The sequence below is a fragment of the Podarcis tiliguerta genome (assembly GCF_965153285.1).
Source record: "Podarcis tiliguerta genome assembly, chromosome: 9".
Taxonomy (NCBI): domain Eukaryota; kingdom Metazoa; phylum Chordata; class Lepidosauria; order Squamata; family Lacertidae; genus Podarcis; species Podarcis tiliguerta.
The window spans coordinates 25,860,115-25,884,634 of record NC_139542.1 but is presented as its reverse complement, the minus strand read 5'-3'; the positions used below and the strand labels follow the sequence as shown (position 1 = coordinate 25,884,634).

Sequence of the window (24,520 nt, the reverse complement as noted above, 5' to 3'; positions counted from 1 at the left end):
TGTTTTGTGACATAGAGCATCGTCTGTGAGTGCCTGCTACGTAGACCCATCTCAGAATAGAAGCTGGCTTGGGTCCAGCCAGTATGGGGATGAGGGTTTTGTATCTACCACTCTGAAGCCCTTGAAAAAGGGCAGGAGCATAAATAAAAAAGGAATCCAAATAAATAAAGAACCCACGGCAAATTATGACCCTATTACCCAATTGTATCCATTTGTGTCTATAGTGCTCTTGAATCACTTAAGAGCCAGTTCTATAAAACACATTAACATCACAGCATTATTAGGGATGTGATTTGCCAAAAGAATGTGGGGATGGACTCTTATTTAAAGGCATTTTATTTGATAGTGCAGGGAACCTCTCGCTGTAGTACTTGATTATCAAGTGATGAACATACATTGCAGTCATCAAGTGGTATACATCAGGTGGTAAACATTGTGCATTTTAGCAGTAGGCAGCAGCTGTACATGCAGGCTTGTGCTCTCAGGAATGTTTCAGCCTTAAAGACTGGCATTGCTTCTGTTACATCTCTCTCTTGCATATTTAAGTGCATCTCTCTTGACAACATTTCAAGATTGCCTATTTAATTCACACATTGTGGGCTTTCTCGCTGAGCACAGTGGAAGTCAAACAGTAGCTTGTTTGTCATGCCATGAATGTTTTCTGTGATTCTAAAAATGCCTTCTCTTTCATATGCAAGACAGTTTGAGGAGGAAAAGGGAATAGAACCTGTAATTTATTTTTTGGCATCCTGAGGGCATACTTTCTGTGACTCTGTATGGCTAGAGGCAACTTTGGAAATCAGATGGGTAAATCAGCATTCTGGATCTGTTTCTACATTGGCATTCTTGGCTTGTGAATTTCAGGTTGGTGAGTGATCTCAGCAACACCTGAACATGTACAGTTTTGTAATACGTTTTCTCTCAAGCACTTGGGTTCCTATGGTAATCACCTCAATGTGAATTGCTGCTCACGTCTGTCTGTTGATCTATAGTTCTTTCGGTGCCTCATTTTTGAATAATAATAAAATACTTTGATGTTCCAAGAATAGTAGTTTACAACTGTTTAATTCACAATTTAGTAGCAATATGTAGAAGAGGTGCTTTTATAAAACAAGCAGATATTTTAAATCAAATAAAAAGGTTTATGAGTGAGGTAAGAGAATATTTCTATGGGACATAATGATTAAACGTGTAATGGAAGCTGAAGCAAAAAAATAAAAATAAATGGATGAGAGGAGAGAGAAAATAGAAGTTGCTTTACCTTTCCCACGTGTCCTGCTCAACCATGCTCAGTGCTGTTCCACCCCACCCCAGGCTTCACTTTCTTTATTACCATACTTCAGTGGCTCCCAATTAGCTAAATACTGCAGACCCTGTGCTTTGTCAGAAGCCAAGCGATGGACCCCCTACGCTAGAATTTTTTTGATATCTCTATTGTGGTTTTGTGAATGGTGCCACAGACTGCCTGGGTGACTTACATGGACTGCCTGAGATCTACAGACCACCAGTTAGGAACCAATGCTCTATTTCTGTCCTTCTGCTTGGGAAACGAAGCACACCCACTTTTTAATAACCCTCACTGGAGATGCCTTCTCCTACTCCATTGGAATGGATAACGAAAGGGACTCAGAAGAAAGAGAGTTTCTCTCCCACCCCTACTTCTTTCTGTGATGGTGGGGCTCTGAGCAGGCTCATCAACTTGATCCCCCTCCCCTCTTTCCTTTTTCCTTTCTCCTTCTGTGCTGGAACTCCTATTTGGGGACTTCCCTGGCTTTTTTCTGGCCCATGTAGGACCAGTCTGGATAGTTGGCCTTGGTGAAGATTTGATGTTTTCATCTCCAAAAAGTTTTATTTGAGTTTCTACTGAAATGAGGCTAGATCTTAATGTTGTATTTTAATCTTGTTTTTAAGTTGTATTTTAATCAATTGTTTTTATATCTGGTGTTAGCCACCCTGAGCCCAGTCTTGGCTAGGGAGGGCAGGGTATAAATAAAATTTATGATTATGATTATCATCATCATCATCATCCAGCTTGTGGTCCAAAATTGATTGTGGCAGCTTGATCTGGGCATCAGTTTTCTCTAAAGCCCAATAAGGTCTTGCTTCCACAGTTGTTTGCAGAGCAAGAGGTATCTAAGCCTGCTCAGATCCTGCCTGTCCCCGAAAGGATCAGTGTGGAATGTATTGAGCTCAGAGGAAGTTCACCACAGGATGTGCTTCTTTGGAGACTGCTGGCTGCACACCTGGTTTCTCCTTCAGGAGCCAGACTGAGCTTGCTTAGCCGGCTTCGGTCTCCAAAGCATGGTCATGAGAAGAGAAAAAGAGCCTTGCTGGCTCAAAACAAAGGTCCAGCTAATTTAGTTTCCTGCATCCCCCATGCTTTCAGGAAGTATACAACAAGAGAACGAAGGGAACAGCACTTGCCTGCTGTTGCTCCCAAGCATCTGTATTCAGTGGCAGGTTGCTTCTCGTCATGAAAGTTCCAGATGGCTATCGTAGTTTGGATAACGTTTATTAGCTCTTATCCATTGAATTTATTTAATACCACCTTGTTCCTGCATGAGGAAAAAACAAGACACGTTCCTTCAGCCCCAAGAACTTCCTGGTTGGCCAGAGCTAAGTCAGCACCAATGGCGATACGCATCTGAATCCCAGCTGCTGAGGAACTTAAATGAGAGGAGGCTATTACACTGTGAGAACAAGATGCTGGAGAGGATGACCCGTTTGGTTTCATCTAGTAAGGCTCTTGTGTTCTTATAGTTAATACCTGCATGTTGCCATTTTTATGGCGATATTTCATAATAAATATGTGTCTCCACCTCCATCCTTCAGCCCGGACCACTGAGGTCCACCTCTGAGGATCTTCTGGCAGTTCCCTTACTGCAAGAAGTGAAGTTACAGGGAACCAGGAAGAGGGCTTTCTCAGCAGTGGCTGCTTTCCTGTGGAACACCCTTCCATCAGCTGTCAAGGAGATAAAGAACTACACATCTTTCAGAAGACATCTGAAGGCAGCTTTCTATCTGGAAGTTTTATATGTAACATTTTATTATGTTTTATATGTGCTTGGAAGCCACCTAGATTGGCTGGGGGAACCCAGCCAGATGGGCGGGATATATCATTATTATTATTATTATTATTATTATTATTATTATGGCAAATTCAAGGGGTTGTGTCCTGCCACAGCTTCTCTTTTCATTCTTTATTATTAATATTCAATTTCTATACAAGCGTTCATCAAAAGTGTGGGATTTAATCCATTGGCACAGTCAAATGCAACATTCCTTATTTCCCTAGAGTGGGCAGAGGCAGGGAGACATCAAGTCAGTGTAACTTCCCCACAAAAATATATCTGGGTGGTTTCACAATATACTTCCTGGCAGACCTGTTCTTCCTTGCCTGAAAACCAGGACTACAGCTTGCAATAGTTCACGAGGCCAAGGGTTGTTTTGCTCCACGTAGACCCATTGGAATGAATATCCATTCATTTCAATGGGTCTCCTCTGAGTGTGGCTAATATTGGGTTGAACCCCAAGCTTCTAGTCCCAGTTGCCAACTCAGTCTCATATGTGGAGTTAGACCAACCTCTCCTTCTTCCCTTGCGTCCCTGTGTGGGATGGAAAGAAGACAGAGCTAGTCTTTCATCTGGAATTGTCTGGGAGCCACACCGAAGTATGTTGGAAGGCTTGTGTAGTCACAGTTTGGTATAGAATAGTTCCAGTGCTTGGATGTTCTACCTCCCAACTGTTCTCGCGGAAGGAAAACAAGCTTCTCTTCCATCTGTGTAAACAGACGGCTCTGAGCTGGGCAGCTTTCTGTTCCAAAGATCCTACAGTTTAACTGTCAACAAGGAGGGAAGACGAGGGACAACAAATGCTGTTGTACACATACACTTAGCTTAATGATGGAACATAACTCTTTCTCCAGGCCAGCAGCCAGAGGAAATGCAGTTCGCTCCTACCAGGATACACTTGCAATGGATAACGCCATGCGGAAAAGGATACCCTGGGACTACCGACTGGTATCTTTCCAAGCAAATGGGATGTGAGGGAGCAGTCACAAAGTTGTTAGGATTTGGAATTACTGGGTTCGGACTATGAATTGTGTGTAAGTGTTTGAGGCAAGCGCCTTGGTCGTTGGAATGGACGTCCGATGGGTCATAGTGTTAAATTGAGAATATTACGAAGATATGCACCAATTGTGTGCCTGTGGGGCCTGCGTTCCTCAGGCTGAGGGGAGGGCAGGGCAGCTGCTGTGTTGGCAAGTGTTCATTGATTGTTGAAACCGGCTTCAGCTTTTTAGAATGGGTATGTAATTTACAGAACAAGACCCTGACTCATACAGAGAGCATGGTTGGATCAGACCAAAGGCCTATCTAGTCCAGCATCTGTCATCCCACAGGGGCTAACCAGATACCTATGTGATGGCTATAAGCAATCCATGATGAGGGCAGTAACTCTCTTCAGCTGTGGTTCCCCAGCGATCAGTATTATCTTCAGGTAGTGTATAGCCATCTTGACTTCTGGCCAGCTTTGAGTCTGATTTGAAGAATCCATTTACCAGGGGATTTCCAAGACAGAAAAAAAACCTTGTGTGCCCCAAGGACAGGACACATGCAATTTAAATATGACATTTAAGAAGACGCACCGCAAGTCTGGCAGCTGAGGGAGAAGGATACTGATAATTTGTGGGGGGCGGGAAGGGAACCAGACATTGCTTCATAACTGCCAGATAGTAGGTTATAAAATTAGAGCAATCCTGCCACATAGTCCAGCGTTACTATTATTGTACAAGATCACAGGTAGGGGAGTCTTACAACAAACCTGCTATGTATTTCACAAGTTATAGCACTCAATCACTTCCCTGCTCAACCACAGCACAGAAAACCCCCCTCCAGCCTTTCCCAGTCCTCATATTCAATCCGTCCACTTCCTTCTTGCAGGGAACTCCTACTTGTCTCTTATCTGTATTTGGCTTCATATGCAGTCAAAGAGGACTGGTTGGAAATGGAAGCGTCTTGAGTGGCAGTAGCCTGTTCTCAGATGGAAGCTTCCACTTGCTGGGCAAATGCAGCTCCCACCATCTCTGCCACCCTGAACCCTCGATCATGTCCTCACTGTGTGTGAACCTGGAACAGCAGCCAATCAAAGGGCAAGGTTTTACCGCACACGGCAAACACGGGAAGAAAGGGAGTGCCATGTGGTTGCTTGCCTCAGCGCTACAATTTCCAAGTGGCATGGCAAGAATCCACTTGCATCTAGGAAATAAACCACACAAGCTCAGTCATGAGCCAGTTTTGAACTTTGGGGGGGGGGGCGCTAGAAAAACTGCATACTCTTGACGCTGCTTGAATTGTATTTGCTGCCTGTTTCCAATTCACTCTGGTGAGAGTTTGTCCATTTTTAGAGCTAAGGGCTCCACTAACTATGGTCTTCCTTGGGTGGTGTGTTGGAGGTGGCAGACGGAGTGCTAAATTTATAGTTGCAAAAGTTGGATAGGAGTAATTCCTTTCTAATACATTAAATTAAATTGGAATTGTGTTCCTGGCAGCTGGTGGATAAATTGTCTGCTGAAAATACGTAATTTCTGTAAAGCTAATTCCATTTACTCGGCTATCCTACTCTGGCTGAGGAGTGTGAGCTATTAAAGACTTGCCCCTAAAATACTTTCCTCTAATTGTCCGGAGCCGGAGTGCTGCCATTGGAAATAATATTTCTCAGAGAAACTGTTCTAGGCTTCTTTGCTTGATGCATATTCTTAACTGCCTAATGGCAATCAGTGCTCAGCTTCCTTCCTAATTTCCAATTAAAGCAAGACAACATCTTTAACTAATCAACGCTTTCCCTCTAATTAGGCTTTCTGTCAAGTAGGTGCATGGAACACAATCTTGTTCTATTCCTGCAGCAATCTTAATTTCACCTTTTGTCAGGGCAACTTCTTCTTAAAATACATTTGTGTGTTTGGGAGGCAAATTGTATCAGCTGCCAATAAGGCTGAGTTAAAGACTTCCTTTGATGGCCAGCCACACTCCATCATAAATCTACATTGTGGTAATCGGTCATTCTCTACTCCCAAACCTTGGAATCCAAGGCAGCACTGTAAAAATATTTCGGTTCTTGAGGACTTAAGCATCACATTTTTGGGAAGCCTGGTACTCATGATATTTCATCAGGGGTGAAAACAACACTTGTTCACAGCATGATGCAAACTTTTGTTGTGTTACTTAGGTATATCTGTGTTTGGGCAGGAGCAGAATGAAAATAATTTTGTGTGTGTTTGCTAAGGTAAATCAACATTTTATAACTGTATGTTACTGGGGAAGGAATCATACATGTGTGTTTTTGCCTAAACTCACGAATGCTGTATATTATAGTGAGTTGATTTCTTGGGTTGCATATAAAAAGGTAAAGGACCCCTGGACGGTTAAGCCCAGTCAAAGGCGACCATGGGGTTGTGGCGCTCATCTCACTTTCAAGCCGAGAGAGCCGGCATTTGTCCACAGACAGCTTTCCGGGTCATGTGGCCAGCATGATTAAACCACTTCAACAGTGCCCAACTTTCATCACACACAATCAAGAAAGCGTATGGTTAAGTTATCTAGTCTGTATTAATTAGAAGGCTAAATTTAAAAATTTGGAGCTTGGGACACTTGTGCCCAGAGGCAGGAACGCTCTAAAATGAAGTTTTGTAACAATTTTGAACTCACTGGAAAGGAACAGGCAGCATAAGGTAACTGGATGTGTGTAGAACTCCTCTCTCATTCTCTCTCTCTCTCTCTCTCTCTCCACTGCTCTGTGCTTTTGTGAGGCGAAGCAGAACTAAGTCTGGGTGCGGGGTTAAGTCCAGACTGGTTACAGTGTCTACTGAAGCAAAGTTAGATATAGAAGGGTTCAGACTGAATGTGGGTGCACAGACTGTGCTCTACGAACACAGCTCTGTTTCCACAGGGAACAAGCTGAGCCACGACCCTACATAGTGGATCATAGCCAGTGGCAGATTTAGAGGTATGCACAGAATTAGGGCCTCCTGTGGCTGAGTGCCCCCCCAATAGTAGTATGTAGGCGGTGACCATTGGGGGGGTTGTTCTGTTCCTGGTCCCCTCGCACGTTGGCAGAGCATGCATGAGCCCGCCCCATTATGCCCTGCCCCTCTTCCTGCCTTCTTCAGACCCACATCAGACATGTACAAAATGGTCACCACCTGTATATTGTTAACTGAGAGGTTACCTTTGAAAGATGACTACAAGCAATGAGTTGCCATGGTTGAATTTTGGTATTTTAGTTTGTTGCGTTGTTTCTGCCTCTCATTTCTCCTACTCCACTCATTAAGGTCAAGGGAGGTTGTTGGTCCATTGGGCAACCAGGCCACACAGGTTGTCTGGCCCTGTGTGGCCTGTGTTTGAGTCCTCTGCTCCATCAGCTGAAGAGGAATCTGACTCCTGGTCCCTGCCATGGTGCACCAAAGGGAAGTGAGGACCTATCCATGAGTCTTTTTAGCTTTTTCTGTTGCTTGCATTTACTGAAACTGCTCTGTGTTTTGAGTGCTGAAGGCGATCTCCTCTTCACTCTTTGCCTGAGAGGGCCCACCACAGTTTTCCAGGCGCCATTAGACATAATTGCAAGCAAACCCAGAGCAGAGTATTTTGTGGGGGAAACGAAGTGAGCTTTGAAAATACGGGTTTCACATCCTAACAATGTCCCCCCTCCCCTGAATGCCAAGCGCATTTGGGAGATGCATCTTAGCGTCACTGTTTAGCTTGAGAGGCAAGTGTTCTCCCAATTCATTCCTCTACCCCTTTCCTCCCTATTTCCTTTTGCTCCTACTAATTCTGAAAAAGTATCTTCTCATCCCCTGCGGTGACAAACAGAAGATGTACTATTTTCTCAACCTAGTTTCTCTTAAGGTGGCAAATGGCAGGATGTGCCTGTAAAGTAAGAAAGGTTCTGTTCTCAGAAGTTTCCCTCTTGCTTTGAATTTCTCCTTCTTGCCATTGTCTTTGATTGGCTGCGCAAGGAAAGGATGGCCAGACCTGGCTCCGCATGCTACCCAAAGGGCCAGCTGGAAACCTTGCCTCTTGTTGTCCTTTTCTGAGGCTTGACTGGGACTGTTGTAAATCCAAGCCTTGGCCCTGAATCAGTGTCAGGCTTGCCTTTTGCATACCCGAGGGCTTTCTTTTTCTTTTTGCCTTTCTTTTTAAATGTCTGCTTCCCTTCTCCGATTCTTCCTTCACTTCCCACCAGCACCACATCAGGCTGCAGGATCTAAGTGCAGCCGTGGATTAATGTGCTCTTGCATTTTTCTAATCTTCAGGAACAGCATGTTCCTTAAAAAAATGGAAAGAGCGAAGAGCAACTAAATGCAATCGTGTGTTACGACAATGCAAACAGCCGTGTGGTCCTGAGAATCTCCATAGATGTTGTCAGATGATGTGGCACCTAAAAGGAAGTTAGTCTTTATTTGTCTGTACAATCCTGATATCAATTCTCAGGTGTGTAGGAGAAAAACACACGTGCAATATGCAAATAAATGAGCATGTTGTTATAAGGGGTGGGGGGTGGGGAAACAAACCTGTTTAGAAACTTCTCTCCTGTTTGTTTTTGTTTCTAAATTTCTGGTTATTTAAGGCTCAGCGTACCAGCTTCCCAGTTCTTGCTGCTGTTTTTGTGATGGGTGAGGAAAACGCAACCCACAGCCTCTTCCTGTAACCTAAGAGCACCTGCTTTGTTCCACAGCCTGCTGCTCTTGACAGATGGCCCCCAAACCACAAATGTTTTCATTTCTCTGTGTGTGCAGATGTAGCAAAATGAATGCCAGTATTTGGACCATTTTTTTCTTTGCGCACCCTTGGGTGCTTAGTTGAGAGACTTCTCCATTCTTCAGCCTTCTTTCTGCATCATTACCTGCCACATGTGGGGGGGGGGGGAAACTATGCATGGGCATAGTTTTGAGGGTTACAAAGGATTATACGGAAGAGGACCAAATATTTGTAGCAAGTGTAACCTCTTGTTTAACTGTTTTAAGTTGATCAGGCCTCAAAGTTGAATGAAACATCTTTGGGTCAGAGGGCACAATAAATCTACGCTGTCAGTTTATGCTTGGAAGTATGGTGGAACCATCCATGTATTTATATATAGGTGGATATTTATAACTCTCTTCCTCTTTATATAACCCCAGTGGTATTGAAAACCTTTTGTACACCGGAGCCTTTGTGTACACAATAGCAGCTGTAGAGCATGTTGTCTTTTGTGTAGAATAATTTGATGGCTGGATTCTCCCCCTCCCTTCCTTCCTTCCAGGCGTCAAAAGACCACAAAATGGTGCAAGTACTGCTGTAGCAATTTTCATATGCAAATGCAACCTGCCAGTTTCCTTTCTATGAAATAATAGCATTTGATTATAAATGAGACCAGGAACAAATATTACTTTGAATGCTGTTTATTTGTTTGTTCATAAAGTATCTAAAAATCTATGCATTCTGCATATGTGCTTTAAAAAATTCCCTGTCTTTGAGTGAGTAGCAAAGTAGTGCTTTGTTGAGAGTAAGTGTGGTACAATGCTTAGGATATTATTCTAGGATGGGAGAGTTCTGGGTTCAAATCCTCACACAGCCAATAAGTTCACAGAGTGATCTTGAGTTAGCTATCAACTCTGCCAAACAGGTTTGGGGTGTGGCTGTGTGACAAGCAGGAAGGGGAAGGCATTATACTCTCATTTCTAGACCAATCACCTTTCATGGCACATAAGAATCTTTTTTTTAATTAGAAGCGGGTGTTCAGAAGCAGATTGTGTTATAGCATTATAGGAAGAGGTATCCGCTGTTCAAAAGGGGGGGAGGAATCAAAAATTACACACGTTAACCTATAGACTTGCCTAAAACAACTCTTTGGCTTCAGGCCATGGACCCTATTTAGTGTGAAATATTTGGAGGTGTGGAATATTGCCTATAACCAAAAACAAACATGTTTTTAAAAGACTAAATTTGTCCCTACTTGCTAAACTTTTTTTTTAAATAAAGCTGTGAAATAGGAATATCAAGCAATGCCATTCATAATCTATTATCATTTAGTGAGCATGTGCCATTTTAGAAGCCTTCAACAGTTTCCCCATCCTAGTTTAATCACAGGTAGTAAGTAGCTGCTTATAGGAGGGAGGGCAACATTCTGCATTGTGATTGCAGGTGTTGCCATGTTGATTATCTTGCATATTCATGTATCTTTAGGAACAGATGGAACCACATAATATCCATATTTGATGATCTGGTGGGATTTGCCCCAGCCTAAGCTCACATTTACATTTTGAACTCTGGAGGAGATGTGTTGGCAATTTAATCAGGCAAGGAAAGCCTTGGAGTTGCTTCTTTCGCGTGCCAAGCTCCTCACCAAGTTCTTGACATTACAGGAGATGAGATGGTGAAACCTGTGTCTGAACTGTACAGATTGCAGGTGCGGACTCAAGACTGACAATCATTTTCCATGGGGGGGGGGGGGGAAGATCCTTGTACACTTAAAAAGAGAGAAGGCTAGGCTTCTCTCTACAAATATCTTTTCCACACACGCTTGCCCCCAATGAACACTCCCATTCCAAAGCAACTATTTGCCCCACAGGGGAATGTGATAGTATCACATGGGTACCTGTGAATCCACCCCACCCCCCAAATACAGGGCAAATAGCAGCTTGGAAGGAAATTGATGGATGCGGGGGGGGGGGAGAGATAATAAAGAAAACAGCATGGGGCTAAGGGGTAATCCCCACTCCACCCCAAAGAACACACACATAGGTGCATATACAAGATTTCAGTACCGAGCTTAGTCAGGCTCCCCTGTTGTAAGTAGCGTTCAGTTTCTATAAAAGGTGCTTAGAGGGTTGGATCATGGATCCCCCCCCCCCCAATTTCTTGTTTGGTCTTTATACATAGGATTACCACTGCAGCTGTTTATTGTGACAATTAGGCCCCATGGCAGAGGTGTCTCTAGCGGAGTGCGACTTGGGCACTGGGCGCAGAGCTTCTGGGGTTCTGCAGTAAATGCCACCACTTTTATGTCCATTGGCAGGCGAGAGGCAGGGGGCAGATTTTGGCGTCACACTTGGCGTCACTGGAATTTGAGACACCAAGGCCCACCATTGCCTATGGCAGAGGTGTGAAAGCGCTAACACTTAATCCTCATCAAGCCTAAATGCAGCTTGGGGGAGGGAGGAGGCATTTCAGGGTGCATGCACGCAATTATCTAATAATAATAATAATACCCACCCATCTGGCTGGGTTTCCCCAGCCACTCTGGGCGGCCTACAGCACATATAAAAAATAGTAAAACATCAGACATTAAAAATTTCCCGATACAGGGCTGCCTTCAGATGTGTTCTAAAAATCAGATAGTCTGGAGGGAAAGGCTTAACTCTTCCCTCTCTCTGCACTCCCTGGCTCCAGAAGGATGCTTTTGCTGTAGATTGGGGTGAGAGTTTGGATGGATGTCGGGGTATGAGTGTAGGGGAGTGTGGTGTGGCCAAACCCGCTGCTATCTGGCCACACGTACTTTAATTTTGGTCCTGCCGAATGCTGGCATGTGACCTGAAAACCTTGGCCATGAGAGGATACTTTCACTGGGCTGAAAAAGACCCCACCCCCTGCCCTTCCTTAAGGGAAGTTTTCTTATGATACATGTATAGCTGCAATAACGTTCTTGACCAAGTTTTGTATTTGGGGTATCAGCTCATTTGCTAAAGCTTTGCTTGGATTCCAGTGAGGAAGTGTTACTGTTTGCTTACTATTGTAAATCAAAAAATCATCTATCATTGAGAGTGTCTTTATGACTGCAGACCTGCATTTTACGGAGGGTTAGGTATCATCGCTATAGATAAATTAGTTTTCTGTAGAGCCTCTTAAGTTGACATTTCCTTAACTTTAAAAATGACTAAATCTAGTTCCAATACATTTCCTTTTTATCCCCGATCCTCCCCCCCCCTTTTTTCCCAAGGCTGAAATGCCTTACAGAATTGAGTAAATTTACCTTTCGGTAAATGCAATTGCTGCTGCATTTTTGCTTGTACTGCTTTGCGTTCTGTCCTCAGCACAAAAAGCGGATGTTCACTTAAGCACTGCAAAGGTGCATTTTAAAGTTAAATCTGTATATTTTTGCCTCATTGCCTGCAAGTAAGAAGAGGGAGGTTTCGCGAAGAGCACGGCACAGCTTCCAACACTGTGTCCTGAAAGGCCCAACTTAATACATGGGATCAGAATGCTGCTGCATTAAAGAAGAAGAAGAAATGGTGGAATTAGACCCAGAGAGAGAGAGAGGCATATGGTTAAAAATCCATACTCGTTTAAAAAGAAGAAGCTGAAATACAGTGGTACCTCAGGTTACAGACGCTCCAGGTTACAGACTCCGCTAACCCGGAAGTAGTACCTCGGGTTAAGAACTTTACCTCAGGATGAGAACAGAAACCGTGCGCTGGTGGCGCGGCAGCAGCGGGAGGCCCCATTAGCTAAAGTGGTGCTTCAGGTTAAGAAGTTTCAGGTTAAGAACGGACCTCCAGAACGAATTAAGTTCTTAACCCGAGGTACCACTGTATATGTGTGTATGTATAATAGTTAGCCCACCCCCAAGCTCCAGTCAGTCAGCAAAATCAGGAGTTTTAAAAAGCCGTATATGATTGGTGGATGTCTTCTCTGGCTTAGAGGGTCCCAAACTGTGTTGACCAGGCTTTCACAAGTCAGGCTTCAGTGATGTGTGATGACTGAGAGAGAGCAACTCTGCTTTTGAAAGGCACTGCTGTATATAATAGCAATTCAAGAAGCCGTTGCCTCTGCCCCAAGATTGATGGAGAATGGGGCTTAGGTGAAGTACGTAAGCAAAGTGATGCCTCTCCATTCTATCTCCCTGACTTAAGAGGGGAAGCCAGAGAAAAGCGGTTGTTTCCACCGCAGAAATGTAATTTGAGATTTTGACATGATAGCTTTCAGCAGCCTGCTGCCACTTTCACCTCTGCACAAGGTCGAGTGGAACCTGCTGTGAGGAGAGCCTCATGAAATGCAACTAAATGAGAAGCGTTTCTGCTCAGCTTCAGCTTTCGCTTTCCAGTGGAGGGTAGGAGAGGGGACACATGACTCTCCAGATGTTGTGGGGCCTACAGCTCCCAGCTCCCCTGATTATTGGTTGTGGGGAGTCCCAACACCATGAGCGGGGAGGACGTCAGGTTCCTCCATCCCTGGGTTAGAGTGTTTTTTCACATTAGATAATAGCTGAGGCTGGTAGAAAAATTCTTGTCCTAAGGCTCTGAAGAAACCCCTTCCAGTTCCTTTAAAGGAAAACGTTTGCTTGGGATTAAGCAGTATATGATATGCATGATGAGAGCTGTTGAACCTTCATGGTTCAGTCTAAGATTTTGATTGTTTTGTTAAGCCTCCCAAAATCTATTGAGCAATGATGTGTGTGAATGGATTGCTGTTTGAAGGTGATAGTTGGTAGAAGAACTGGAAAGCGTAAGCCAGTTCTGCAGCATTCTGCAAATACTTCAGAGGTGTGACATTGAACGGGTTGCACAAGTAAATACCATAAGTATAGAGAGAATAAAGAGCGGGGGAGTTCATTATGGAGCAATAGCGGTCACTGAACAATGTTAGCAGAATTTTCAGAAGCATGAGCTTTGTAATGCGCAGGAGCAAATGTTACTGGTGCAATTGACCATGGGCAAAATGAAGTGCTGTATATTGAGGTGGATGTACACAAAAAATTATAGTGTATCTGGAATTAAGGTGGATTCCTGCAGAAGACCATTCTTGGATATGTTGCTGGAAAGCCAGCTGTGGAGCCTGCCTGCCTTCCTCCTTGCCTGACCTGGGGTGCATTCTACTTTCGGTTGAGGGTGGCTTTTTAAATAGCCCATGATGTAACCCAAGTGTTTTGCAAATATTTAAATGTAAACTATGTGCTTTGCAAATATTTAAAACCTTGGTGGGAAATGGGGTGGGGGGTGGAAACCATTCAAATACAAAATGGACAAAAACATAGTCAATTTCAGGAAACTCACTAGGGTTATATGATTCTTCCCTCACTCCGTATTCCCCCTTGACCTTCTGTTCTCTGCTCCACGTTCCCATCTTCCTTCACTCCCTATTCATGGTTACATATTATAGCTGTCAATTCCTGTTTAAATATATACGTAGATATATATTTTAAAGTATGGAGGTTTTATACAAGGTTGGGACTTGTGCAAAACCACTGCCTTAATTATTTTTAAAAGTAAACACTTAAAAGTCTGATTTATGATCTGCAAACAAGTCTTCAGTCCCAATTCAAATCTGTTTGCTGATTCCCGTTAGTATCTATTTTTTACAGTTTTAATACAGAAGTTGTGTGCAAAAGCAGTCTTGTGCAGAGCCTCTGTACTGTTTTTTTTAAATAAAAAATAATAGTAATAATAAAGGTTCATTAACTTTCCTCAGCATGCAAAAATGGGAAATTAGTGTTGTTTCAGCCAATGGCAAATGCCTCTTCTACCTGCTGATTTTTCCTGAAAGAACATTTTTATAATACAGCTGTTTTGCACAAGAGCCGTTTTGCACAAAACAACTCTGTGTGTACACGTGTGTGCGCGCACACACACACACACCAGATCGTGAATGTGCCTTTAGCAACAACTGGTGGAAATACAAATTTTAACAACCGCAAGTGTGTGTCAAAGCAATAACAAAATTCTCATAACTTTCGTCGAGAAATGGGGAGTTTCTATGTGGGCACAGTTCTTATCCTCCTCCAAAGAATAAAAATGTCTTACAGAGAGAATCTGCAAAACACACACACACACAAAAGCAGAAAGATGAGCAATTTTGATGAAAACAAAATGTAATTTTAGTTAAACTTTTTGATGGTAGGCTCACTTTTCGCTCTGTAAGTTTTCGGAATTCAGTCTTTTTCACCAGTATGCACTTTTTATGTTGCTGTGAAATCTTATTTATAACTTTAGCTCTTCCCCAATAATGAGTGATTTTTAAAAGATGCTATTAAAAAGAAGCTGGAAAGAATAGCTTTTGGCTGGTGCAGACTGGAGGGAGTCCAAGGACCATTGTGATCCTGTGTGTGTGTGTGTGTGTGTGTGTTAGTGTGTGTTAGCAGAATATCGGGTTTGAGATCTTGAGTTTCAAAAAGGAAATCTTTGTTTGCTGTACTGCTTGTTCATTCCCATGTTTTTCATGAGTACTCCAATGAAAGCTGCAGTTCACAAACCACTCATGCCGTGGTTCAGATTTGCCCCTTCAAAGTCTGTGAGCCATAACAAGTCTATGTGGTGTGTGGTGGGGATTCTCATGTTACTAATATATTGTATGTTTATTTTCTTTGCTAGTCACTTAATACACCTAGGCAGCTAAAAAGCCAGTATAAAAACATACACAGTATGTTAATACATAATAAATGCCATCAAATTTTAAAACAAATAATAAATACATGGAACAAAGTGTGCCGACCCACACATTTGCCAGGTGGAATTGGGGAGCTTCACCCTAGCAGAGTGGCATCACAACACAAGACAGCTGGGCTGGCCAGAAGAATGCCTTTGCCCAGTTCACATACATACACAGCAAAGTGGGTTTGGATTGCATTGCTAGTCTTTCTTCCTGGGTATTTATTACAAAACTAGTGTAGATTGTTTAGTAATGATGATGACAGAAGCAGGATTTTGGGGGTTGTGGTTTTAGCCTTAAAATGAGGGAAGAAAGCATTACATTTATAAAACGAACTGGGAAAACAGACTATTATTCTTCAAGGTCACTGGAAAGGAGTAATGTGGAATTCTAGTTTAACAACCATGGCTGTCTTTATGCACTGAACACCTTTATCCTATCATGTTTCGCAGATACAGTCAGTATTTGTTGTGCGAGTAGCTTTCCCTGTAGATATGATTTCAAACTTGCTTTCAGTTACAAAATACCCTACGCAGTTCGCCTTGTTATTTTTACGCTCAATTCAGCACGCAGTGTTTTTCTTAACTTACATTAAAAGGCATCCATGGTTTGTCTAGAGCTGTCAAAATGTGATTGCATATACGCACTACAGGTCAGTTACAGTATACTTGTATTTAAAAGTCAATTAGATTTAAGGAAAGTTTGGACCAGGAGAAAAACCTCACTTGCAAAATAGAGTCCCAAGCAATGCAGAATAATGTTATTAAGTAACTGTTTTCTTAATTAAATGGCTTTACTCCAGCCATAAAAAACTGCAGACACCTTAATCAAGGAAGTAGCTAGCAAAAACCCACGCTGATGCACTGGCGGTGCCCAACAGAAGCATGCCGGGTTCTTTGAAGGAGGGTGGAGAAGCTCATTTGCAGTATAGCTCCTGAAGAAGAAGAAGAAGAAGAAGAAGAAGAAGAAGAAGAAGAAGAAGAAGAGTTTCGATTTGATATCCCGCAGCTAACATTCTCCTTTCCCTTCCTTCCCCACAACAAACACTCTGTGAGGTGAGTGGGGCTGAGAGACTTAGAGAAGTGAGACTGGCCCAAGGTCACCCAGCAGCTGCAGGTGGAGGAGTGGAGACGCGAACCCGGTTCCCCAGATTAGGAGACTACCGCTCTTAACCACTACACCACACTGGCACACTGAACTTTCACTAATCTAATCTATGCCAGCCTGTGAAAAAGTGTTCAGCAATGTGTGTGCATAGTTGGTTCCTGGCTTGCGAAGGAGGTAGGGCTTTCCTCGCAGACAGCACCATGCTTCCTTGAGAGCAGCTTTTCAGGAGCGTGAACTTTATTGAAAGGAAAACACTTGTGTAGGTGCGGCTTTATGGACTGTTTCGCATTTCTAGTGACAGATGGGGAACGGCATGGTTCAGCAGACAGCCATCTTGCACACCTTCTGACAAGGAAACTAAGACAGGAAAGAGTGTTCTTCTTTATTATTTCAAAAAAACAAAAAACCTCTGTGTGTCCTGATTTGTCAGAAATGATTATTTCTTGAGCTATAGAATAATTCATCTTGGTTTTCCCATGAGTAAGTGGGAGGAAGGTCGCTACGGCGTGAAAGGTTGCAGGGTGCACGAGAGACAGGTCGCTTAGTGGTAGAGCATGTGCAGAGGGTTATCCCAGTTCCCTGGCATCTCCTGGCATCTAGAAACAAGGAGGAAAAAGATCTCTGCCTGAGAACCCAGAGAACCGCTGCCAGTACTGATCTAAATGGACCAGTGATCTGACCCCTTATAAAGGCACATTCCTATGCTTAGCATTTGGAGGAGGAAAGCCATTTTACAGTGTTAGTCCTCTATTTGAAAGGCCTTCTGGTCAAATACCAGTTTATAGATAATCATAAGAAAGAAGGGAGAGCAACAGGAGCCTTGAAGTTGCCCATTAAGTTAGCACCTGGAGTTCAAGCTCATCAGGCACCCTGGCCACACAGTATTCTCTAATATGGCAATATTTATTGTATTAAATTATAATAAAGTACTTCTAAATTACTTATCTCTAGACATCATATCCACATTAAAGTAAATCTGTTTCTTCTTTTGATCTTTTTGGGGTAAAGATAAAGGTAGAAAGGTAAAGGACCCCTGGTCAGTTATGTCCAGTCAAAGGTGACTATGGGGCTGCGACGCTTATCTCACTTTTCAGGCCGAGGGAGCCGTCATTTGTCCACAGATAGCTTTCCAGGTCGTGTGACCAGCATGGCGAAACCGCTTCTGGTGCAACAGAACACTGTGACGGAAACCAGAGCGCACCGAAACGCCATTTACCTTCCCGCCACACCGATACCTATTTATCTACTTGCACTGGTATGCTTTCCAGCTGCTAGGTTGGCAGGAGCTGGGACAGAGCAACAGGAGCTCACCCCGTCACGTGGATTTGAATCGCCAACCTTCTGATCAGCAAGCCCAAGAGCAGGGGTCAGCAAACTTTTTCAGCAGGGGGCCGGTCCACTGACCCTGAGACCTTGTGGGGGGCCGGACTATATTTTTTTGGGGGGGGGGGATGAACGAATTCCTATGCCCCACAAATAACCCAGAGATACATTTTAAATAAAAGCACAAATTCTACTCATGTAAAAACACCAGGCAGGCCCCACAAATAACCCAGAGATGCATTTTAAATAAAAGGAGACATTCTACTCCTTTTATGCTGATTCCTGGACCGTCCGCAGGTCGGATTTAGAAGGCGATTGGGCCAGATCCCTTCGTTTGCCTACCCACTCCCAAAAGGCTCAGTGGTTTAAACCACAGCGCCAGAGGGTAATATGTAAGTGGCCACCCTGTTTTGAAGGAATGCATATTTAAAGAAAATTATCAAAATAAACCTTATGAGCACTTTATTGCATGATCTATTTACCTGTTGAAATTTGCCTTTATTGCATGATCTATTTACCTGATCTATAAATGCTTAACAGTACCAATGTACCAATTTTTTTAAAAATAGCAATAAATAGCATAAAAGCACTATAAAAATATAACCCCATAGTATGGCAGGTTTTTAGCATGTCTCCAAAGTATACAATCCTTAGTGTTTTATGTCCAAGGGAAGAGCGTTCCATTCAGCAGTTGCCACCACACTGAAGGTTCTGATCAAAGGACTTAAAGCTGGAACTTCAATAGTGGGTAAGTCCAGCTGTATATGATTGTGAGGATTTTTCCTTAATCCTTCTTGGCTTTTGGAATGAGAATTTTAAGTCATCAGCCACAATCTAGAGAGTAATGCCTACTCATTGGGGTTTTGAATTAGCATTTATCAGCTGAGTGCATCTGTCTCTGCAACCATAGCAAAACCAAATTTGAAACATGAAATAATCCAGTCTTTAGGGGGCACCTAAAGTGACACAAGTTGGTATCCCTCAGTGCCTGGCTTTTTTTTAATGTAACATTTAGAACTGGTCTCTAGCTGCCTAAATATGTAGACATCATGCTTCTATTTTGTTTTCCAGATATATTTGCAAATTTTACTCTACTCACAGCACACACCTCTGTCTTGAAGAATAATAACAATTGTGTAAGCTGAAAATTCTTGTGACTCTCTCTCTTGTGCAATCAGACTGAGCAATAAATGTTCGTGATGTGTGTTTTTGTGCTTGTGTGTTACTATGTTTGTCCAAAGGCATATGTAGTTGTAACCGTAACGCAGATTCTGCTTTTCATACAGATAATTTGTTACTTGTTCATTTGTTCCGCCTAGCATTACTATTTGCATTCTTAAAAAAAATAAAAATGGTTACATATCTGCTCCCCATTTTACATGCATCTTAATTCTGTTGGCCTCAGCAGGCTTAGACCCATATAGCCTTGCAGAGGCTGTCCTTGCTGCTGCTTTGAAATGCATGAATGTTTGTATGAATTCACCATTGGCACACTGACTTTTTACGCAGTGTGATATTTCCTAGAATGCCATTTAATTTTGTGCGACGAACAAGTATTATTTCAAGGGTAATTTGCTCTCTTTGGTATTCAGTTATTTGTCCGTGTCTGCTACCAGAAGCAGCAAAAAGAAATTGGACATACAATTTAATTATGTTGCAGTTAACATTGGAAAGATAGGTTCGAGTTGCTGGGGATCTTGAGCTGTTGGGCTCACGTGCTGCTTATGAACTCCCCATTGGTATCGACCTGGTTAGCCACTGCAAGAAAAGAGAGGAGATAATCCTTTGGTCTGATTCAGGAGGTCTTTTCTTATTCTTTTATTAGGCAGAAAGCAATGTCGGGAAGCCATAGCAGAGTAGGAACCAATAAGAATTTAAGGGAGACAATATTCGTTGAATGTTTGAAGATTCAATAGCTCCAATCCCACTATCAACTGGATTTTTATTATCTTCTTTCAGTGTATTGACTGTGGTGTTGATTCTTATGTTAAAATGTTCCAGATTTTTTCCTGTTTACCCACATTGAGAATCCATTAGTATGCGGTAGCTAGGTGTGGATGCAAACACATTTTTGATACGCCTGTTTTAAGAAGATAAGGGCAGCAGTGTTGAAGATTTCCGAATCATGAGATCTTGTTTAAACAATAGAAGAGACACATTTGCAGAATTCTTAAAGGAATATCAATAGTGCATTCCAAGTGGAACTTGTTCATAGTTCTGTCTCCTTATCTGGATTGGGGTACATTTTTTGTGTGAAATGCTTTGATATTGCTTTTCTAGAGTACGCTCAAGGCAGATTTACAGGGCAATATTCCATGAACATTAAATGTAATTAAACAAGCAGCAATATAAAAGTTATCAGTGTTTTACTGAATTGGAATGCTACTGTATCAATTAAATTGCTAAGTGTAGGTTGACTACTTTTCACCATTGTAATAGTATAACCCGTTATCTCGGAATAAGGACAACAAGAGTCAATGGAATTTACTTCAGAGTACATTAAAGGATTGTGCTATGAAACAATTTAAAGCAATTGGGAGCCATTTTGATCTGTTGGGAAAAACAGCCTAATTTTTCAAAATAAATAAAGCATGGCTTTACAAGCTTTGTCCCCAAGAATCCGCTATCCAGAAATGTACTATTCCTGAACATGCTCTGTTGAGTAGTCATGGTTAAATAGCCACTGATAGGCCTACTCACAGTGAAATTTGCTGGTTGTTTTAGAATTAATTAAGTTTTTATCTATTTTATCCACAAAACAAATGGAGGCACAGAAAAGCAGCACAGAAACAGTTTTTGCTTCTACAGTACTTTTCCACATTTAATCTCAAGATTGCCTAATCTTTTTGGGTGCCCACAATTGCTATAAGTTCAACTGAAAAACAATGATGGGTCAATTGGAGTCTGGGTTTAGTGAATATTCCACACACACCCTGGCTCTCAAATACATGCTTAAGCTTAAGGACCATTGAGTATCGCAGTAATTTCTGCACCGGTTGCCCAAATACTTTTTAGAGTCTTGCAGAGAGATCCTTGATTTGGATGGCAAGGCTTTTGCTCAAGTGGGCATGGTTATTCCATGACCTCCCACTTCAGTGGGTGAAATCCCTGTGTGCTTGCAGTCCTTTCCCTACCACTCCTAAAAACCCATTTTCACAGTGTTGTGTCCAAATAGTCTTGGGATCCTAACAGACTAAAATTGCAGCCATAGAACTTTACATGTAAATATGAATCTCAGTGTTCTTAATTACCTAGCTGCAGTTGTGACTACCAGATGCAAGTGGTTGTCTTAGACAATTTGATATGCTTTGATAGCATATTCTCTAACCTTAATGATAGTTTAAAAAAGGAAGGCCTGTTAGAGAAATCCATTCAAGTGTCCTTGTTTAATATTCTGTTTCTAGTATGCTTAAAGTATAAGTGGAGTTTCACATTTAATGAGACATTTCTGTAAATCAGGCAGAGAGATTTGGAACGTGAACGTGTATAATAAATATGTGAACAAGTTAATGCTGTTAAATGTCACAGTCGTGTTGTTGGTATTCTGCATAGAGGTCTGATTAAATAATCTATTCCTTACAAATCTTCCTGATCACTTTTGCATGTTGTAAAATTTCCATATCTGCCTGACTATGGTACCAGCCTTAGTCATCCTAAAACCCTTGGTCCTGTGAATCTGAGTTACTAGTGTTGAAAATCTGCAGTGCTCTCATAACATCATAGCTTGACGCTCGATGGTTAGGGAACCCCAAACTGTTTATGTGCTGACAAAGCATCTTATTTTTCAGCTTTGTATTGGGTTTTTCCCTTCACAGTGATTCACAGCAGGTATTTATAGATGCAGCATTTTGCAGGCTTAGATCCTTAAATGCCCTTCTGCAAATGGGAAAGTGCCTTTGGTTTGCAGAAGGGCCTTTGATCTGGTGGATACTCCCAGTGGGGGAAGGAGAGGAGGCAATTTTCAGAGATTCCTCCTTTCCCCTACAGTCCCAAATGCCTCCCACCATCTTAGTCCAGGGGGACCATCAGCTGATTATAGGGGACACAGGACAGAAGGGAGAGTTATAAAAAATCTGCTCCCCCCATCTTCTGCCAGCAGGAGTGTCCCATGAGTGCCCACTCATGGTTCTAAACCATTGTTTGTGCTTTATTACAGAGCTAACCATTTACTCATTTTCATATTTATTGAATCTCAAATATAACTGGATGCTTTGCTTCTTAATACAGCACCTGTATCCACCTATGGACTCAACATACACAGAGATAATTGTGGTATATATATTAATCCCACTATGTTGTCACCAACTGGCAGGACAATGGGGAGGAGGAAGAGGATCCCAGCGAGAGGTGGGGAAGGAAGCACAGAGCGACGGAGGATGGTGAGGGGATGGAGGTCAGTGCACAAGAACCAGAGTAGCAGGACCCATCACCAGAGCCAGAGGGGCCTCTGTCCCCACAAACACGGGCTCTGAGGTGTAGCAAGCAGTGGGCAGGGTGCTTCAGGAGGCTGAGGCAAGCAAGGGCCCCCAGCCCAGCTCCCTGGCTGGCCAGGTATGGCTTGTTAGTTGTGGGAGGAGGGAAGTGATTCCTCAGCTGCAACAGGTGAGGGTCACCTGCCTCATCAAGCCCAGATGTTGCAATCAGCAGGCAAAGTACCGAAGGGAAGCAGAGCTGAGGGGCTGTGTCTGCTGATCTGCCCATGTTGAGGGCAGTTGGATTGTTCCAGAATCTCTGTGGGACTGTGCTTCACTTTGGACACCTGGATTAATCCTAGCCTGGGTATTTGACCTACCGACTTGCCACGAGGTAGGCCAGGGGTTCAAGACATATGCACACAATTGTATCAAGGAGGCATTGCATAGTAACTACCTAATTTTGTTCTCTCTCTCTCTCTCTCTGTGTGTGTGTTTGTGTGTGTGTGTGTGTGTGTGTGTTTCAACTCAACATAAAACCTTAATTTTTATGTGGTTAGTAGGAAGAGTAGCTTCTGTCCCATTTTAGAAACTGTTTAATGTGGCTTCGTTGGGTTTCACATTATTCGAATCTTCCTTAACTGGAAAAAAAAATGTGAGGGGAAGGAATATAATAACACCAACAGGTGTTCTATCTTGTTAATATTCCCACCTGGGAGATTCTTCTCTGTTGTGTCAGTAAGAATAGCATATTTCAGGCTCTGAGGCCCACAATAGAAATGTGGCAAAAAATATGATCAGTTAAGTAGCTGATAGTCTAATGGTTGCCCAACTGCCACCTAAGATGGCTGACTTACTCTGTTTAAGCGATACTGTGAGCCCTGGTCTACAGGTGGGTTGGGACATGGCAAAAGCTTGGCACTACATGGACAGAGTGAAAGCCTTTTGTCAGTCCAGAAGAGGCCTATGGGCCATTTGCTAAGGACACCTTTACATTGCAGGACACATCACAGCATTATGTGCAATTTGGATTGCATTGTTTAAAGCAGGGGTGGCTAACCCCCAGCTCTGTGGGGTCCTGATTTGCCTCTCCCCAAAATAGCCTCCGAGAACTTTGCTGCAGTTGCAGTGCAAGAGTGTTGAAACAAGATTTCATTAGTTGGGTTAGGACTAGTGTGATTAGGATTGTGCCGCTACATTAAAAAAAAGTGTGGGAAGATGATTTGAGGGAAATTGGAGAGTTGTCGCCTGTGACCATGAGTACAAATCCCACCCCCACCCCAGTATGCATGCGTTCTGGAATAAGTTTGAATGTGTGTACAAGAATGTGAGGGGGTGACTTTTTCACCACACAAAATTTATCTCCAGAGGATAGTGTGGCCCTTGGGCAGAAAAAGGTTTAGCCACATCTGGTCTAAAACACGTTGGCACACCTTCTGCATTTCCAGTTGATCCCTTTTAAAAAGAACATATTGGGAATGTATAGGGAAGTTTTTAATGTTTGATGTTTTACTGTGGTTTTATAATTGCTGCCCAGAGGGGCTAGGGCAACACAGTCAGATGGGCAGCATATAAATTATAAGATGATGATGATGATTATTATTATTATTATTATTTGTTGCTGTTGTCTAGTTGTGCAGTCTCACCATGTAGCAGCTGTACAATTGTAAACCCATGACAGACTTCAGTGTTTTGAGGGAGAAAAAAGGATTTCCTGTCCACTGCTGGCAATGGTAATCTAGGAGACTTGACCTTTCTATCACGGCTTGTGCGCCTCAGTGTTCGCTCTGTAGTTTCTTGCTCCGTGTTTTGTGAAAGCCTGCCATATCGTAGAAATAGTAAGTGTTCATAGCAGTGGATTGTTCATCTCACACTTTACAGTGGAAAAGAGCATCAATTCTTTTGACTGTAGTTGCTGCAACCAGGGGCTGAGTAACCACAGGGAAGGATTTAATTTTTCGTCTGTATCAAACTGCTGGAGTGTTGACAGGAAAGGTACTTTAGATGGCCATGGAGACAGTTTGAGATCCACAATAGCTAGCAATACGATTTGGTATAGTGGCTTTCCTGCTCTTCCGACAAATCCAGTTGCTTTCTTACAGACTTGTAGTGTTAAAGAGTTTGGGGGGCGGGGCGGACGTTGGATCTACAGTATAGGGTGCAACTTCTTGTTTGACATCTCATCTAACTTCCCCACAAACAAATGATAATGAACGCTCAGTAAATACCTGGTGTCGGTTCCTTCTAAATTTAGTGCAAACAGTTCAGGGTGAATGCTCAATA

The 24,520-nt window shown here is 42.7% G+C and overlaps 1 protein-coding gene across 14 annotated transcripts in view; it reads left to right on the top strand.

The window, feature by feature from the left end:
* The window catches only part of CAMK2D (calcium/calmodulin dependent protein kinase II delta), a 139,552-nt gene that overhangs the window by 6,437 nt on the left and 108,595 nt on the right, over positions 1 to 24,520 (top strand). Inside the window, exon 1 of one of the 14 annotated variants that reach the window (XM_083457404.1) lies at positions 22,174 to 22,631. The exons of the other annotated variants lie outside the window; for them this stretch is intronic. The gene's annotated coding sequence lies outside the window, so the exon portion shown is untranslated. Of the gene's footprint in view, positions 1 to 22,173; positions 22,632 to 24,520 lie in introns of those variants that run through there. 14 annotated transcript variants of the gene reach the window in all.